A 19,625-nucleotide genomic window follows, 5' to 3' on the forward strand; every position below is an offset into this window, starting at 1 on the left:
TGCACTGTACATAAAAAAAGTAGTCTAACCTGGAGTATTCAGTGTGGCGGGCTGAGTAAAAAGTATATTCCTTATCGGTCTTGTGGGTGTCACGCCGTACATCGAGCAGTCCTAGATCCTGCAGTATCCTATTGATCTTTTTGGCAACTAGGCTCATTTTCCTATTTTGATTTGTGCTGTCCAATTTTGAGTTTAGAATTGTGTTAAAATCCCCTCCACAGATAAGAGTGCCAGAGGTTTCTGTGGCAATTAAATCAAACACCTTCCCGTAGAAGACCATGTCCCTCCCTGGGGGTGCGTATACATTAAATAATGTAACTTCCTTGTTATCCAGTTTACATTTAACAAGTATAAATCTACCCTCCTTGTCTTTTATTTCTGACAAACTCAAAATTAACTGAATTTGGGATCAAGATTGCAACTCCCCTTCTACCCATTTTGTAAGAAGAAAAAAAAGTGTTCCTATATCCCATTTTCTTGAGTTTCTCGTGTTCAGGTGTGGATAAGTGAGTTTCCTGCCAGAATAGTATGACAACTCTCTCCCGTTTCATCGTTGCTATTACCTTACTTCTCGTGATGACACTCCCCAGTCCGTTTACATTGAAACTTATGACCTTAAATTCCCGATGATGCATCGATATAAATAAAAAAACCTGTGCACCATATCTGCCTGCTTATCATGAACCTAAAAATGAACAAAAAATCAATAACGATAATAAAGTAAACCAAAGTGGGAAAATACTTTGGTATTTGGACTCCCATGTCAGAGGACTGTCTCTTGCCTCTGGGGTTTGAGGGGATGAGCCTGTCCGCAGGAGTGGCCCCTCGCTCAGTTATGAAAATGCATGACGTAGTCACAAACAAGACCTGGTGTAACCGAAAATAATAAGGGCGCCTATTTCGTCGCTTATACACATCGGTTAACTACAAGTGAAAACTATATCGGTCATGTGCGCATATCATGAATCCTCCCCTTGATATGCCCTTCTGTCGCTCCGTTGTCAATGTGTCATTAATCCTTAGCTAATATATATGTTATTAACGTGTCGCTACGTAGTGTGTTCATAAAGAACACATGCTTTTGGCTACTCACCCTTGTTCAGCATTGGGGGAAAATAGGGGATATCGTTTACCTATTGCAATGTCAACCGTAACAACCCAAAGTATTAACAGCTCGCGGTAACTATTAATTGTGTTAAATCCGATTCAGTGTCTTACATCTTCCCGTTGGAAATGCCTGAGTCTCTCTCGGATGTGAACGTCCTCTCGCCGAGATGGTTCCCCTCTTTCTCCATGACCCTGCTTGTCGACAACGATCCATGGGAGAGCCTGCTCGAGTCTTTCCGCTGGTGATGTTGCCTTTCTCCTGGCGGTATACTCCACTGGGAAGCCCCTCGACTTCAGGTCCTCAGCCGCCTCGTCTGCATGCTCGTATGTAACCGGGCCATTTTCCAGAAATACCCGCATTTTTGCCGGGTATGGTGTTTGGCAGCTAATACCCTTCTCTTTAAGTGCTTTCTTAATGGGGGTGTATTCTTTCCTTCTTTTCAGTATCTCTCCCGCATAGACATGATCAAAGAACACTTGTTGGCCTTGAAAGTTAACAGGCTTTTTCCAGGTTGCATGTAAGACTTTCTCTTTGACTGAGAATTTTGGGAACCGTACTACTATGGATCTTGGTGGGGCGCCGCTGGGGGGTTTTGAGGCCAGAGCTCGGTGTGCTCTCTCCATTCCCAGGTCCGTGTCGTCTTCAAGTATGTCCTTGAATAGACCCTCCACCAAGTTGGGCACAGAGTCTTTTTCTGCGCCCTCTACTACGTTATAAAGTCTAATGGTGTTTCGACGTGAGAAACCTTCGAGTTCTGTCACCTTTGCCTGTAGTGCGTGTTGGCTTTTCAGTGACTGTTCAAGTATTTCCTTGACTGCGAAGTTCCATGTGTCCGTTTCCCCAATGCGCTGTTCTGCGTCCCCCATTCTTGTAGATATGCTATGAAGTTCTAATTTGTTTTCTTCCAGTTTCTGGTTAATGTCCTTTTTGAACTCATTTAGTTATTTTCTTACATCTTCTCGAAGTTCCTCTCGTAAGCCTGTGAGCGCCTCGCGCAATTCCTCCTTCATCACCTCACGAAATGAGGGTTCTTTTGCTGCTGCTATCTTATTTGCGCTAGCATTAGCCATTTCGGGTTCATCGACGATTATATCTTCTGCTGTTTTGTTACGGGCTGTTGTTGTAGCTCCGCGACCTTTTCCTATTTTCCCCTTTTACATTTTACGTAAGTTATTATAATGCTCAGAGTAAATATTTGAATTTAGGGGGGGACATACCCAACCGATGTGCAGTACGAAAAATTAGGCAGACATTTCCTAAGTTGCGTCACCGGAAGCCGCCCCCTCTGGGCACCTTATTCATCCAAGCTACTCAATACTGCCCCCAGCCATAACAAGTTAAACACTGTTTCCCATGCTTGTTCAATGAACCATAAACAATTAATGAACATGTACCTGTGGAACGGACGTTAAGACATTAACAGCTTACAGGCGGTAGGCAATTAAGGTCAAAGTTATGACAACTTAGGACACTAAAGAGGCCTTTCTACTGACTCTGAAAAACACCAAAAGAAAGATGCCCAGGGTCCCTGCTCATCTGCTTGAACGTGCCTTAGGCATGCTGCAAGGAGGCATGAGGACTGCAGATGTGGCCAGGGCAATAAATTGCAATGTCCGTACTGTGAAACGCCTTAGACAGCGCTTCAGGGAGAAAGGAAAGACAGCTGATCATCCTCGCAGTGGCAGACCATGTGTAACACCTGCACAGGATTGGTTCATCCGAACATCACAGCTGCGGGACAGGTACAGGATGGCAACAACAACTGCCCGAGTTACACCAGGGACGAACAAATCCCTCCATCAGTGCTCAGACTGTCCGCAATAGGCTGAGAGAGGCTGGACTGAGGACTTGTAGGCCTGTTGTAAGGCAGGTCCTCACCAGACAACACCGGCAACAACGTTGCCTATGGGCACAAACCCAGCGTTGCTGGACCAGACAGGACTGGCAAAAAGTGCTCTTCACTGACGAGTCGCGGTTTTGTCTCACCAGGGTATGATAGTCGGATTGGTGTTTATCGTCGATGGAATGAGCATTACACTGAGGCCTGTACTCTGGAGTGGGATCGATTTGGAGGTGAAGGGTCCGTCATGGTCTGGGGCGGTGTGTCACAGCATCATCAGACTGAGCTTGTTGTCATTGCAGGCAATCTCAATGCTGTGCATTACAGGGAAGACATCCTCCCCCCTCATGTTGTACCCTTTCTGCAGACTCATCCTGAAATGACCCACCAGCATGACAATGCCACCAGCCATACTGCTCATTCTGTGCATAATTTCCTGCAAGACAGGAATGTTAGTCTTCTGCCGTGGCCAGCGAAGAGCCCGGATCTCAATCCCATTGAGCACATCTGGGACCTGATGGTTCGGAGGGTGAGGGCTAGGGCCATTCCCCTCAGAAATGTCTGGGAACTTGCATGGTGACTTACAGTTGAAGATTGGGGTAACATCTCACAGCAAGAACTGGCAAATCTGATGCAGTCCATGAGGAGGAGATGCACTGCAGTACTTAATGCAGCTGGTGGCCACACCAGATACTGACTCTTACTTTGATTTTGACCCCCCCTTTGTTCAGGGACACATTATTCCACTTCTGTTAGTCACATGTCTCAGTTATTGAATCTTGTTGTGTTCATACAAATATTTACACATGTAAGTTTGCTGAAAATTAACACAGTGGCGAGACAGCAGGTGCGAGACAGCAGGTGCTAGAACTAACTTAAATTTAGACAGGATAATTATAACCGACTGACCCTAGCCCCCTGGCACATAGACTATTGCAGCATAGATACTGGATGCTGAGACAGGGTTGGGGTTGGGGGACACTGTGGCCCTGTCCGACGATACCCCTGGGCAGGGCCAACCAGGCAGGATATAACCCCATTCACTTTGCCAAAGCACCCCCGCCACATCACTAGAGGGATATCAACAGACCACCAACCCTGAGACAAGGCTGAATATATCCAACGAAGATCTCCTTCACCGCACGAGCCCGAGGGGACACAGATATGGACAGGAAGATCACATCTGTGACTCAACCCCTCTTAGGGACAGCATGGAAGAGCACTAGTAAGCCAGTGACTCAGCCCTCGTAATAGGGTCAGAGGCAGAGAATCCCAGTGGAGAGACAGCAAAGGCGGTGCGTCGCTCCAGTGCCTTCCGTTCACCTTCGCACCCCTGGGCCAGACTACACTCAATCGTAAGAGCTCCTGAAGAGATGAGATTTCAGTAAAGACTTAAAGGTTGAGACCGAGTCTGCGTCTCTCACATGGATAGGCAGACCATTCCATAAAAACTGTGCTCTATTGGAGAAAGCCCTGCCTCCAGCTTAGAAATTCTAGGGACATTAAGGAGGCCTGCGTCTTCTGACCATAGCGTACGTGTAGATATTTAATAGGAGAGATAGGTAGGAGTAAGCCCATTTAATGCTTTGTAGGTTAGAAGTAAAACCTTGAAATCAGACCTAGGCAACCTCTTGGAACTATAGGGGGTGCTGTTCCGCATTAGCATATTTGGGTCTCCAAATTAAACTGCCTCGTGCTAAATTCTTGATCGTACAATATGCATATTATTGTTATTATTGGATAGAAAACACTTTATAGTTTCTATAGCCGTTGGAATTTTGTCTCTGAGTGGTACAGAACAATATCTACAGCACTTTTCATGACAGGGGTCAGATTTCAGAAATTTTTACCTCTGATCTGGAGTCTGTTTTTAAGGCGACAGTGAATGCTATGAAGAAACCGACACTGCCTACGTCTTCCTCTGGGTGTCTGTACGTCATCACGTTTTGAATGGAATCGATTGCACAATCCCAGCCCATATAAAACCACAAAACGTGGGAGTACACTCTCTTTTGTTCGCGCGTCACAAGCGGGATGGACATCGGACTTGCCTCATTCCAAATCGTTGTTTAACCAGTAATATTTCTCTGGTCATGTTTTTACTCGTTATAGTTGTTAAAAACATCATAATGTAGTTAATTTGAACCGTTTTATAGCAATTTATATCCGTTTAGTGCGATTCTGAGGAATTTCTTTGTCGTGCACTTTTTAGCTTTGGGAACGTTTCGGGGGTCTCGGTCGTTGGTAGTGGACATTTCGAAGGACAGAGGACATCTATCGACCAAAAGAAATTTATAACATAGAAAGGATACATTGCCCAAGAATCTGATGGAAGAACAGCTCAAAGTAAGCAATATTTAATATGATAAATCGTTGTTCTGTCGAAATATTTTAAACGCATATTTCGCCATTTTGTTTGGTATAGCTTCACTTGGCGAACCCTGTATTGAAAAGTAAGGATAATTTTAAAAATGTAAGTCAGCGGTTGCATTAAGAACTAATTTGTCTTTCGATTCCTGTCAACTCTGTATTTTTTAGTCAAGTATATGATTAGCTTTCGATTAAACTAGATCACTCTGAAAGCTGACGTCCCTCATTTTGATGCTTGAGTTGTGACTATTTCCATTGTATAACCACGGTTTTGTATGGCTAAATATGCACATTTTCGAACAAACTGTATATGTATGTTGTAAAATGATGTTACAGGAGTGTCATCGGAAGAATTCTGAGAAGGTTAGTGAAAAAATTAATATATTTTGGCGATGATAACGTTATAGCTCCCTTTGCCTTGAATTCATGCTCTACTAACGTTTGCACATGTGGTATGCTAACTTATCGATTTATTGTGTTTTCGCTGAAAAACGCTTAGAAAATCTGAAATATGGTCTGAAATCACAAGAACTGTGTCTTTCCATTGCTATGCTTTGTCTATTTTTATGAAATGTTTTATGATGAGTAAATTGGTCATACACGTTGCTCTATCTAGTAATTCTAGTCGATTTGTGATGGTCGGTGCAATTGTAAACTGTGATTTCTACCTGAAATATGCACTTTTTTCTAACAACACCTATCCTATACCATAAATATGTTATCAGACTGTCATCTGATGAGTTTTTTTCTTGGTTTGTGGCTATCAATATCTTAGTTTAGCCGAATTGGTGATAGCTAGTGGTGGAGAGAGAAAATGGTGGACAAAGAAAGATGGTGTATTTTGCTAACGTGGTTAGCTAATAGATTTACATATTGTGTCTTCCCTGTAAAACATTTTAAAAAACAGAAATGATGGGTTTATTCACAAGATCTGTATCTTTCATCTGGTGTCTTGGACTTGTGATTTAATGATATTTAGATGCTACTATTTACTTGTGAAGCTATGCTAGCGATGCTAATCAGTGTGGGGGGGGTGGGGGGTGATCCCGGATACGGGGTTGAGAGGCGGTAAAAGTTAAGAGGAAGCGAGTGTAGAGAGGATAGCACTGGATTAATATGATCACGTTCTTTGTTTCTAGTCAAGATTCTAGCAGCCGTATTTAGCACTAACTGAAGTTAATGTAGTGCTTTATCTAGGAAGCTGGAGAGTAGAGCATTGCAGTAGTCTAATCTAGAAGTGACAAAAGCATTTTTGCATCAATTTTGAACAAAAAGTTTCAGATTTTTGCAATGTTACGAAGATGGAAAAAAGGTGTCCTTGAAATATTCTTGATATGTTCGTCAAAAGAGAGACCAGGGTATAGAGTAACGCTGAGGTCCTTCAGTTTTATTTGAGATGTCTGTACAACCAGCAAGATTAGTTGTCATATCCAACAGCAGATCTCTTTGTTTCTTGGGAGCTAGAACTAGCATCTCTGTTTTGTCGGATTTTAAAAGTTAAACATTTGCCGCCATCTAGTTCCCTATGACTGAAACACAGGCTTCCAGGGTAGACAATTTTTGGGTTTCATCGAAATGTACAGCTGTGTGTCGTCCTCATAGCAGTGAAAGTTGACACTGTGTTTCTGAATGACATCCCCAAGAGGTAGAATATATAGTGAAAACAATAGTGGGACTAAAACAGAACCTTGAGGAATGCCAAAATGTACAATTGTCCCCACAGTAGAACCCTGAAGAAGCCCTTTTAGTTCCAGTTAGGACCATTATGGGTTAAATGTACAACCCTTTTCACAGAGGATTCTACATGGAACCCAAAAGAGTTCTACCTGAAACTAAAAAGGGTTCTCCTATGGGGACAGGCGAAGAAACCTTTTGAAACCCTTTTTTCTAACAGTGTATCAATGGAGATGTGTTCCAATGATAAGTTCTGTCCCCTGATGAGAAGTGTGTTTTTCATGACCCTAAGCTCCCATATATACAATGAAACTACTGTACCTCTTCTGCTCAGAAGAGTGTGTGTAAAAACCACAAAAGGAAGTAACCACTGAACATTATTCGAACAGCTTGAAAACTAAAGTATTCTGCTAGACGCAAGCAGGAACAGGAAGACCAAAATTGAGCATCCATTTAGTAGGAAGAGGTAGTCCATATATGGGCAAGTGATCAAATAAACTCTTGTACCTACTACATTGATTTCTGACCTTTGCCTTGTTTAGATTTAGCAACAGTGGTAGGACCCAGACAGCACAAATTACCTTGGAATCTGACCTTGAGGCACAGATGAGCAAACAGCAGAAAGGATCAAAGACTGGAATTATCCTTGGCATCATTGAAACATCAATGGGCAGAGGGAGACATACTTTCTGTACAGAGACAAAGGGAGACATATTGAGACATTGACATATCTCCCATTTACATGTTGCTAATGAGGCCATTTCACACTACTTTTGGATTATAACTGGATTTTATGGCTCCTATGAATGTCCTGCTTAATATAATGTTTATCATTGAAAATCAACTGCATTATACATTAAAATCACTTCAACCAGTAAAATCACTCTGTGCTAGCTTTGCTACAGCCTATGTCAATGAGCATTTAGAATTCTAGCTAACAACTGCTGCATCCAAAATAGGTATTTTGCAAAGATCACAACCAAATATAAGCTCAGTGACTATCCAAGCAATAATAAAAACAACATTCTAAGCAAATGAGAACCCAGTGTTTGCGTTTAGAAGTTGCTCCTGAGTGGCACAGTAGTCTAAGGTACTGCATCTGTGCTAGAGTCATTACTACAGACCCTGGTTGGATCCAATTGTCCCAGCGTCGTCCGGGTTACGGAAGGGTTTGGCCGGGTTAGGCTGTCATTGTAAAATAAGAATTTGTTCTTAACTGACTTGCCTAGTTAAATAAAGGTTACATTTTGTTTTAAATAATAAGTAAAAGCTACGTAAATCTAGGCTATGTTGAATGGGAGCACATGGCGATGGGGCGTCTCACTGCATGCAAAAATCATGCTCATCCTGACGTCAGTTTGTCGTGTATTGAAAAGGAGATTATATAACATTATATGATGTATTTTTAGAATAAGTATACATCCGCAAACAGTTATATAACTTTTTAGAAAGTTAAAGGTCATTTTGAATTTAATATCAGAAAATACCAGAATTTCAAAGCGATTTTTTAATGGTTTTTCATCATGTCTGCAATCCTAGAGGAAAAAACAAAGGCCATATAGTTTTGGTTGTTGTCACGTTCCTGACCTGTTTTCTCTTATTTTTGTATGTTTAGTTGGTCAGGGCGTGAGTTGGGGTGGGCATTCTATGTTATGTGTTTCTATGTTGGTTTAATGGGTTGCCTGATATGGTTCTCAATTAGAGGCAGGTGTTTGACATTTCCTCTGATTGAGAACCATATTAAGGTAGGATGTTCTCACTGTTTGTTTGTGGGTGATTGTCTTCCGTGTCTGTGTATGTCGCACCACACGGGACTGTTTCGTTTTGTCGTTCGTGTATGTAGTCTGTTCCTGTTCGTGCGTTCTTCGTGTCTATGTAAGTTCTCATGTTTAGGTCAGTCTACGTCGTTTTGTTATTTTGTTAATTATCAAGTGTAGTTCGTGCTTCTCCTCTTCAAGCGAAGAGGAGGAGAACGACCGTTACAGTTGTAGATTAAATGTTGTCCCCAAACCATTACAAACATTTTAAGCTATTCTGTCAATATAAATCCAACACAGGGAAGCCATGACCCAAAAGTAAATGCAGATGAATACATGTTCAGGTTTGACATCAAGGGGGAACTACAGGCCGGCCAAAGGGTTCGCTAAAATGGCACAAAATCACATTTTCTTCAGTGTGGAGAATTATGCAACTATGCCAATTTTAATGCTTCTATAAATAAGTGAACAATATTGTATTTAGCTTTTTGCTTATCTACTGGAACAGTTTTGAAAATGTCAGGCCCCCCTGCAAGTAACTTATTTTTATTATTGACATGATAATAATAATATAGCTGAACAGCCCTGCTGTAAAATTATTAACAATATTTCTTAATCTCTGTATTAAAAAGTATTCTCTGTCCTGTAGTAAATGACGCATTGAAAGGAGTGGCCACCCAGTTATCACTATATGAGGATGAACAGGCTCACAATGCCATTGATGGCAACAGAGAATTCAACTATCACAACAGATCCTGCACCCACACTGCACAGCAGACCAATTCCTGGTGGAGAGTGGACCTGCTGGATGTATACAGAGTGACTGTCACGCCCTGACTATAGTTTGCTTTGTATGTTTATATGTTTTGTTTGGTCAGGGTGTGATCTGAGTGGGCATTCTGTCACGTTCTGACCATAGTTCTTGTGTGTTTTGCTTGTTTTAGTGTTGGTCAGGACGTGAGCTGGGTGGGCATTCTATGTTGTGTGTCTAGTTTGTCTGTTTCTATGTTTGGCCTAATATGGTTCTCAATCAGAGGCAGGTGTTTTGTGTTGTCTCTGATTGGGAATCATATATAGGTGGCTTGTTTTGTGTTGGGGTTTGTGGGTGGTTGTTCCCTGTCTTTGTGTTTTCTCTGCACCAGATAGGGCTGTATCGGTTTGCCACATTTGTTATTTTGTATTCGTTGTAAGTGTTCACTGTTTATCATTTTATTAAACATGTTGAGCACTGGCTACGCTGCGTGTTGGTCCGATCCCTGTTACACCCTCTCTTCTCGTGAAGAGGAGGAAGGCTGCCGTTACACATTCTATGTTGTATGTCTAGTTTGTCTGTTTCTGTGTTTGGCCTGATATGGTTCTCAGAGGCAGGTGTTAGTCGTTGTCTCTGATTGGGAACCATATTTAGGTAGCCTGTTTTGTCTTTTGGTTTTGTGGGAGTTTGTCTTCCGTGTCAGTGTTTGTCGCCACACGGTACTGTTTTGTTTGTTCACATCGTTTATTGTTTTGTTTAGTGTTCTGAGTTTAATTAAAAACATCATCATGAACACTTACCACGCTGCGCTTGGTCCTCCTCTCTTTCTCCCGAAGACGATCGTTACAGAAACACCCACCAAAACCGGACCAAGCAGCGTGGTAACAGGCAGCAGCAACAGGAGCGGCAGCGATACCTGGATTACTGGACTTGGGAGGAAATATTAGACGGCAAGGGACCATGGGAACAGCCGGGTGAATATCGCCGCCCCATGGCAGAGCTGGAGGCAGCGAAAGCCGAGAGGCGGCATTATGAGGAGCTAGCTCGGCAGCGCGGCTGGAAGCCCGAGAGGCAGCCCCAAAAATTTATTGGGGGGGCACACGGGGAGTGTGGCAGAGTCAAGTAGGAGACCTGAGCCAGCTCCCCGTACTTACCGTGAGGAGCCGAGGATGGAACCGGAGCCAGTCGGGGTGGAGTTGGAGGTGAGCAGTAGGAGTGAAGCAGAGACTGTGAAGGATTTAATGGGGAAATTGGAGGAGAGTGAAATGAGGGAGTTGCTGTGTTGGTGCATGAGGCACGACATCCCCGCATGTTTCTCCTCCCCGCACTCGCCCTGAGGTGCGTGTCCTCAGCCCGGTACCACCAGTGCCGATACCATGCACCAGGCATCCAGTGCATCTCCAGGGTCCAGTACTCCCTTTCCCTGCTCCTCGCACTCACCCTGAGGTGCGTGTTCCCAGCCCGGTACCACCAGTTCCGGCACCACGCACCAGGCCTACTGTGCGCCTCAGCAGGCCAGAGCTGTCCGTCTGTCCAGCGCCGCCTGAGCTGCCCGTCTGTCCAGCGCCGCCTGAACCGCCCGTCTGTCCTGAGCCGTCAGAGCCGCCCGTCTGTCCTGAGCCGTCAGAGCCGCCCGTCTGTCCTGATACGTCAGAGCCGCCCGTCTGTCCTGATACGTCAGAGCCGCCCGTCTGTCCTGATACGTCAGAGCCGCCCGTCTGTCCTGAGCCGTCAGAGCCACCCGTCTGTCCTGAGCCGTCAGAGCCGCCCGTCTGTCCTGAGCCGTCAGAGCCGCCCGCCAGTCAGGAGCCGTCAGAGCCGCCCGCCAGTCAGGAGCCGCCAGAGCCGCCCGCCAGTCAGGAGCCGCCAGAGCCGCCCGCCAGTCAGGAGCCGCCAGAGCCGCCCGCCAGTCAGGAGCCGCCAGAGCCGCCCGCCAGTCAGGAGCCGCCAGAGCCGCCCGCCAGTCCGGAGCTGCCCTACGACTAACACCTGCCTCTGATTGAGAACCATATCAGGCCAAACACCTCTCCCCTCTCTGTGTGTGTCATATTTAGGTAGCCTGTTTTGTCTTTTGGTTTTGTGGGTGTTTGTCTTCCGTGTCAGTGTTTGTCGCCAGACGGTACTGTTTTGTTTGTTCACATCGTTTATTGTTTTGTTTAGTGTTCTGAGTTTAATTAAAAACATCATCATGAACACTTACCACGCTGCGCTTTGGTCCTCCTCTCTTTCTCCCGAAGACGATCGTTACAGTGACAGCTGTCACCATCACCAACAGAAGAGATGCTGTTCCTGAGAGACTTGATGGTGCTGAGATCCGCACTGGAGAACAACGGCATAAACAACTCCAGGTGACACTGCCATCTGAAGATTTGATGTCCTGTCTTGAAGGTGTTTGGATGCATTGGTCGTCATCCATGCTTCTGTAGTTATTCTGTGGCTCTATATTTAACTGATTTAACTGCTGGTTTTCTCATTCTCTCTCTGTGTCAATTTTCAATTTTCAATTTCAAGCAGCTTTATTGGCATGAAAAACAGTGTGTCAATATTGCCAAAGCAACAATGTATACAATTCTCTCTCTCTCTCTGTCTCTCTCTCTTTCTGTGTCTCTCTCTCTCTCTCTCTCTGTGTCTCTCTCTCTTTCTGTGTGTGTCTCTCTCTGTGTGTGTGTCTCTGTCTCTCTCTCTCTCTCTCTCAATTCAATTCAAGTGACTTTATTGGCATGGGAAACATGTGTTAACATTGCCAAAGCAAGTGAGGTAGATAATATACAAAAGTGAAATAAACAATAAAAATGTACTTTAAACATTACACATACAGAAGTTTCAAAACAATAAGGACATTACAAATGTCTTATGTATATATACAGTGTTGTAACAATGTACAAATGGTTAAAGTACACAAGGGAAAATAAATAAGCATAAATATGGGTTGTATTTACAATGGTGTTTGTTCTTCACTGGTTGCCCTTTTCTTGTGGCAACAGGTCACAAATCTTGCTACTGTGATGGCACACTGCGGCATTTCACCCAGAAGAAATGGGAGTTTATCCAAATTTGATTGTTTTCGAATTCTTTGTGGATCTGTGTAATCTGAGGGAAATATGTGTCTCTAATATGGTCAAACATTTGTCAGGAGGTTAGGAAGTGCAGCTCAGTTTCCACCTCATTTTGTGGGCAGTGTGCACATAGCCTGTCTTCTCTTGATAGCCATGTCTGCCTTCGGTGGTCTTTCTCAATAGCAAGGCTATGCTCACTGAGTCTGTACATAGTCAAATATTTTCTTAATTGGTGAGTCACAGTGGTCAGGTATTCACTCTGTTTAGGGCCAAATATAATTTTTGTTTGCTCTGTTCTTTGGTAAATTTCTTCCAATATGTAAAGTAATTATATTTTAGTTCTCATGATTTGGTTGTGGCTCACTCACTCACTCACTCACTCACTCACTCACTCACTCACTCACTCACTCACTCACTCACTCACTCACTCACTCACTCACTCACTCACTCACTCACTCACTCACTGTCTCTCTCTTTCTTTCAGATGTGTTGTCATATCCCACATCCCAGCAGGAGAGCGCCACACCTTCCAATGTAATGAGATGGAGGGTCGCTAAATTTTTGTGGTCGTCCCTGACAGGAAGGAATATCTCACTCTGTGTGAGGTGGAAGTATATGGCACTCCTGCAGGAAATCATCTGTAACTGTCTTCACTCTTCACATTCATCACCAAGTCAAGTTTACATTACTTTTATATAGCAGAACATCAATGTTCTGGAAGTAGAATTAATGTGCTTGCTGACAGGAACATCACTCTAGATTTCTGTCATATATTCTTATTTGTTTGACTTGCTTCTGCACCTCTCCCCTCCAATACTCCTCACACAACTACTACCCCCATATTTTAAATATGTAAAATGCCTACACTGTAAGATTATTGACAATGACTGATCATTTCTGTATTAAAACATTCCTCTGTTTATCCCTGTAGTAAATGTAGCATTGAAAGGAGTAGCCACACAGTCATCACTGTTTGAGGATCGTGAGGCTCACAACGCCATTGATGGGAAAAGAAACACAAACTATGGATCCTGCACCCACACTCAGAAAGACACAACCCCTGGTGGAGAGTGGACCTCCTGGATGAGTACAGAGTGACAGCTGTCACCATCACCAACAGAGGAGATGTTGTTCCTGAGAGACTTGATGGTGCTGAGATCCGCATCGGTAACTCACTGGAGAACAATGGCATCAACAACCCCAGGTGATACATAGACATCTGTACATTGTTATGTCCTGTCTTGAAGGTGTTTGGATACGTTGGTCTTCATCCATACATCTGTAGTTATTCTGTGGCTATATATTTAACAAACTGGTGACATTCTCTATTGAACATTGTAAAGTGTCCTCATTCACTCATTATCTCTCTCTCTATAAGATGTGCTGTCATCTCCAGAGTCCCAGCAGGAGAGCGCCTCACCTTCCAGTGTAATCAGATGCAGGGTCGCTACATTGTTGTGGTCATCCCTGACAGGAAGGAATATCTCACTCTGTGTGAGGTGGAAGTATATGGCATTCCTGCAGGTAATCATCTGTAACTGTCTTCACTGTTCAATTTTATCATCAAATAAAGTTTACATTACTTTTATATGGGAGAAGATAAATGTTCTGAAAGTATAAATACTGTATATTTTACTCTGTCAGCAGGGCCCTAGTTTTTAAGAGTCTTGTCAAACACTGGCTATGCTTGCAACAATCAAACAGGTAGTGTGTGAATAATTTGTGTCTATTGTGGTGGTTAATTTCTTTACTATCAAATGAGGAGAGACAAACTTACACAAGTCAGAGTTATACTTAAACTACATCTTTAATAATAAGAGCTTTGCAATAGCAATGACTTTCAACGATTCACCATTTTCTAATGATCCGTTGAGAGTGACAACACAATGGCTACTGAGATCTTTAATAGCAAAGATCCACCCCCCTAGTCGACATAACAAACCACAGATATTAGGAACAGTTCACAAAGTGAGACGTTATAAATGAGAAAGATCCCGTAGCCAGATAGCATTCGCTATAAATTATCGTTCAGTTTGGTCCCTAAGACGAGGTTGCTATCTTGTTTCTATTACTCCTAGCACAAAAAGACCAACTCATCTAATGGCATAACTCAATTGTAAACTCTAGATACTCCCATCTCAAGTAAAACCCCTTCTTGACCCCACTCCTGGACAAGCTCACTGAGGGGAGTGAGCCTCTAGGTCATACACTATCCTAGTTTTTCCCTGGCTAGTATTACCCTGGCGTTATGTTTTGATAACCATGTAAATATCTCTCGGACAAGGTGACTTTTATCAAAATATTTGTCTCCATTTACCCCTCAAATGAAATGCTAATCAGCTGCTAATGTGGCTATCATAAAGAACTACAAATACCATGATGATCTGGAAGAGACTGTTGAATCAAGGCAAAGCTAAGAATCTCTGGATGAACTATCTAAAGTTAGCTAAATGTTCCAGTTCCCGCCAATATCCAGCAACTTCACAACCATTGAAGAGGAGTGAGACAACATTCCACAGGCCGCAATCAACAGCCTGATAACCTCTATGCGAAGGAGATGTCGCGCTGCATGAGGAAAATGGTGGTCACACCAGACACTGACTGGTTTTCTGATCCACACCCCTACACATGTTTTAAGGTATCTGTGACCAACAGATGCATGTATGTATTCCCAGTCATGTGAAATCCATAGACTAGGGCCTAATGAATTTGTTTCAATTGACTGATTTTCTCATATGAACTGTACCTCAGTAAAATCTTTTCAATTGTTGCAGGTTGCGCTTCATATTTTTGTTCAGTATATTTGACTAGTCATTTAAATGCATGAGAAATTCATAAAGATTAGTTTAGCTTTCTTTGACTTTTATAATTCATCAGTCTAGCTTGATAGTTAACTAGTTAGCCAACCTAGATGGTGCAGCTAGGGCTAGGCGTTGTTTATAATGTTTTTTGTGTCTATGGGTGAGGGGTGGGTAACCAACTTCAAGTGCTAATTGACTTGTAGCTACCCTAGCTAGCTGTATATTTTAGTCAGGCTTTTTGACAGGTTTCAGAGATGGACTGATTAGCATCCTCTCTTGAGTATGTGATTACTTTACTGTGAGAAAACATTGATATGTAGTAAATAATAAATTACTAAAGTTGTTTAAATTCTGTGAAATGTCTTGGACAAGTTTTAAATTGAAAATGCCTGTTATCTAGCTAGTGTGAGCGGACCAAGTAATTGGGCGTCACTCTAAAGCGGGAAGGTGGAACAAACGAGTCAGGAGTAGGTTTTCTTGATTGAACACAGTTCTCTATTGAGGGAATTTGGTCAACACAAACACTCCAACATAATCAATGAAAATCTCCCAAGGAAAAAACATACATCTTCTTCTCCAGATCAAACAGGAACACAATACGATTATCTTTAACCTTTCAGTAATACCCATCCCGGATCCGGGAGCATCCTCATCAAAAAAGCTGACTAGCATAGCCTAGCCTAACGGGACAGGGATATCATATAATATAATTTTCATGAAATCACAAGTCCAATACAGCAAATTAAAGATAAACATCTTGTGAATCCAGCCATCATTTCCGATTTTTAAAATGTTTTACAGCGAAAACACAATATGTATTTATATTAGCTAACCACAATAGCCAAACACTCAACCGCATATTTTCACCATGTTTCTACCGCATAGGTAGCTATCACAAAACTGACAAAATAGAGATATAATTAGTCACTAACCAAGAAACAACTTCATCAGATGACAGTCTTATAACATGTTATACAATAAATGTATGTTTTGTTCGAAAATGTGCATATTTGAGGTATAAATCATAGTTTTACATTGCAGCTACCATCAAAAATATCACCAAAGCAGCCAGAATAATTACAGAGAGCAACGTGAAATACCTAAATACTCATCATAAAACATTTATGAAAAATACATGGTGTACAGCAAATGAAAGATAAACATCTTGTGAATCCAGCCAATATTTCCGATTTTTTTAAGTGTTTTACAGCGAAAACACAATATAGCATTATATTAGCTTACCACAATAGCCAAACACACAACCGCATTTATTCACCGCATAGATAGCATTCGCAAAAACCAGCAAAAGATATAAAATTAATCACTAACCTTGAACAACTTCATCAGATGACAGTCTTATAACATCAGGTTATACAATACACTTATGTTTTGTTCGAAAATGTGCATATTTAGAGCTGCAAACCATGGTTATACATTGTGAAAATGTAGCAACATTTCCCCAGAATGTCAGGAGCTATTTTGGACACTCACCTAATCTGACCAAAGAACTCATCATAAACTTTACAAAAAAAATACTTGTTGTATGGCAAATGAAAGATACACTGGTTCTTAATGCAACCGCCGTGTTAGATTTTTAAAAAGAACTTTACCATAACAAACAGCTTGCGTTATTGCGAGACAGCGCCCGCCAAAACGGCGGAGAATAGAAATAACATTTTCCACAGAAATACGACATGACATCATAAATTGTTCTTACTTTTGCTGAGCTTCCATCAGAATCTTGTACAAGGAGTCCTATTTCCAGAATAAATCGTTGTTTGGTTTTAGAATGTCCTTTTCTCCTGTTGAATTCGCGCCACAATGCTAGCCAAGCTTGATGACGTTCCCAGTTTCTCTCGACGCAAAGAACGGAAAACTCCAAAAGTCCCAATAAACGTTGAATAATCTGATAAAACTCGGTTGAAAAAACATACTTTACGATGTTATTATCACATGTATCAAATAAAATCAGAGCCGGAGATATTAGCCGTGTATACCGAACGCTTATCAGAAGACAATATGGAGGTGCTTCGCGCGCCTAGGTAGAGAAAGGAAAATCCTGACCTGCCACTCCAAAAGCTCTTGTTGGACCTCAGACCAAGCTAGACACCCCATTCCACCTTCCACTGCCTGTTGACATCTAGTGGAAGGCGTATACAGTGCATGCATATCGATAAATGTAAGGCAGTTGAATAGGCAGGCCCTGGAACAGAGCCTCGTTTTCAGATTTTTCACTTCCTGTATGGAAGTTTGCTGCAAAATGAGTCCTGTTTTACTCACAGATATAATTCAAACAGTTTTAGAAACTTGAGAGTGTTTTCTATCCAATAGTAATAATAATATGCATATTGTATGATCTAGAATAGAGTACGAGGCAGTTTAATTTGGGCACGATTTTTTCCAAAGTGAAAATAGCGTCCCCCTATTGACAAGAAGTTTTAAACTACAACAAAAGTCACGGGCTTGTCACTATCTTTGTGGTTCTTCATGGATAGCTCCTCTGTCTCGGTGGCCATCTTCCAGAGATAGTATTTTCCTCTCCTCTGCTGGTTCCATACTCTCTCTTATAGGGGAAGGAAAATATCTCATTAGTACCATCAGCTGTGCTTAATTGCCTCTGGTTACCTTGTCTCCCATGCCTTGTTGGGCTACTATAGGTGAGCCCAGCCTGCCCTCTGGTGGTCCTTCCACACTAGCTAGCTCATGGTTGCATAGTTAAGAACATCAGCCTGGCTATTTGGCTACATTGTCCATCTACAATAAACAAAATATAAACAAAAATAAAAACGTAATGTAAAATGTTGGTCCCAGGTTTCATGTCCTTGAAGGTAACCATACGCACCTCTGATTTTGTGCACAAATTTGTTTACATCCCTGTTAGTGAGCATTTGTCCAATATAATCAATCCACTTGACAGGTGTGGCATATCAAGAAGCTGATTAAACAGCATGATCATTACACAGGTGCCCCTTGTGCTGGGGGCAAAAAAAGGCTGCTCTAAAATGTGCAGTTTTGTCACACAACACAGTGACACAGATACCTCAAGTTGAGGGAGCGTGCAATTGGCAAATTAACTGCAGCAATGTACACCAGAGCTGTTGCCAAATAATTGAATGTTTATTCCTCTGCTATAAGCCAACATCGTTTTAGATCATTTGGCCGTACGTCCAACTGGCCTCACAACTGAAGCTAGCTAACTTAGATGGTGAAGCTAGGGCTAGGCGTTGTTGATAACACCAAAAAACATTCAGGTACTAATTTACTTGTAGCTACCCTGCCTAGCTGTATATTTTAGTTGAGCATTTTGACAGGTTTCAGAGATGGACTGATTAGCATCCTCTCATGAGTATGTGATTACTTTACTGTGGGAAAACATTGATATGTTTGCTGTTACCCTCTGGACAGCACATCATTAGTATAGCTAGTAGGCAAGGTTATGCAATCTTATTTAGTCCTACCTGCTATGGTGTGTTTTACAATGAATTGGTAAAAGTCCAACTAGACAAATGTTTACCTTCTTGATTAGAGGTTACCTACGTTGAGTTCAACAGTCTAGGTCAAAACAGTCTGAGATCAGGACAACCTTTGTGTTTTTTAAACCCAAATGTAACATTTTTAATCAAGGAACCACCAAAAATACACAGTGTGACACAATAAGGCGAGGGTCAACATTGATTTCATGTTAAGTTTGAATGGCTGTGTCAAGCTATGTGCTCAGGGTAGGGCCATTTGTCATGAAAGTCTAGTCAGGGCATGTTGTGAAAACTTACCCCATAGCATTGCTTTTTAATGATCAAAAATCATATTTTAAGTCCATCCAAGCTAGCACAGTGGATATGGGCCGATTCCTGCTGAGAGTCGGGGCACTCGGCTGAGAGTCAGACTCGGCCGACGTCATGTGGGCCGGAGTCTGGGCCGCCTTCGGCAGTATTACTAATAGCTAGGATGCGGGGATCGAGTTCGGGCCGATTCCGGTGTGAGTTGTCTGTCAAAGTACAAAAGGGAAAATAAATAAACATAAATATGGGTTGTATTTACAATGGTGTTGTTCTTCACTGGTTGCCCTTTTCTTGTGGCAACTGGTCACACATCTTGCTACTGTGATGGCACACTGTGGTATTTCACCCAGTAGATATGGGAGTTTATCAAAATTGGGCTTGTTTTGGAATTCTTTGTGGATCTGTGTAATCTGAGGGAAATATGTGTCTCTAATATGGTCATACATTTGGCAGGAGGTTAGGAAGTGCAGCTCAGTTTCCACCTCATTT

The 19,625-nt window shown here is 42.4% G+C and overlaps 2 pseudogenes; both read left to right on the forward strand.

Annotated features, from left to right (window-relative positions):
- The window catches only part of LOC120030485, a 60,034-nt pseudogene extending 46,331 nt beyond the window's left edge, over nucleotides 1–13,703 (forward strand).
- LOC120030486 lies at nucleotides 13,466–15,072 on the forward strand (annotated as a pseudogene).
- The last annotated feature ends 4,553 nt before the right edge of the window (nucleotides 15,073–19,625 follow it).

This window comes from Salvelinus namaycush, chromosome 36, assembly GCF_016432855.1.
Source record: "Salvelinus namaycush isolate Seneca chromosome 36, SaNama_1.0, whole genome shotgun sequence".
Taxonomy (NCBI): domain Eukaryota; kingdom Metazoa; phylum Chordata; class Actinopteri; order Salmoniformes; family Salmonidae; genus Salvelinus; species Salvelinus namaycush.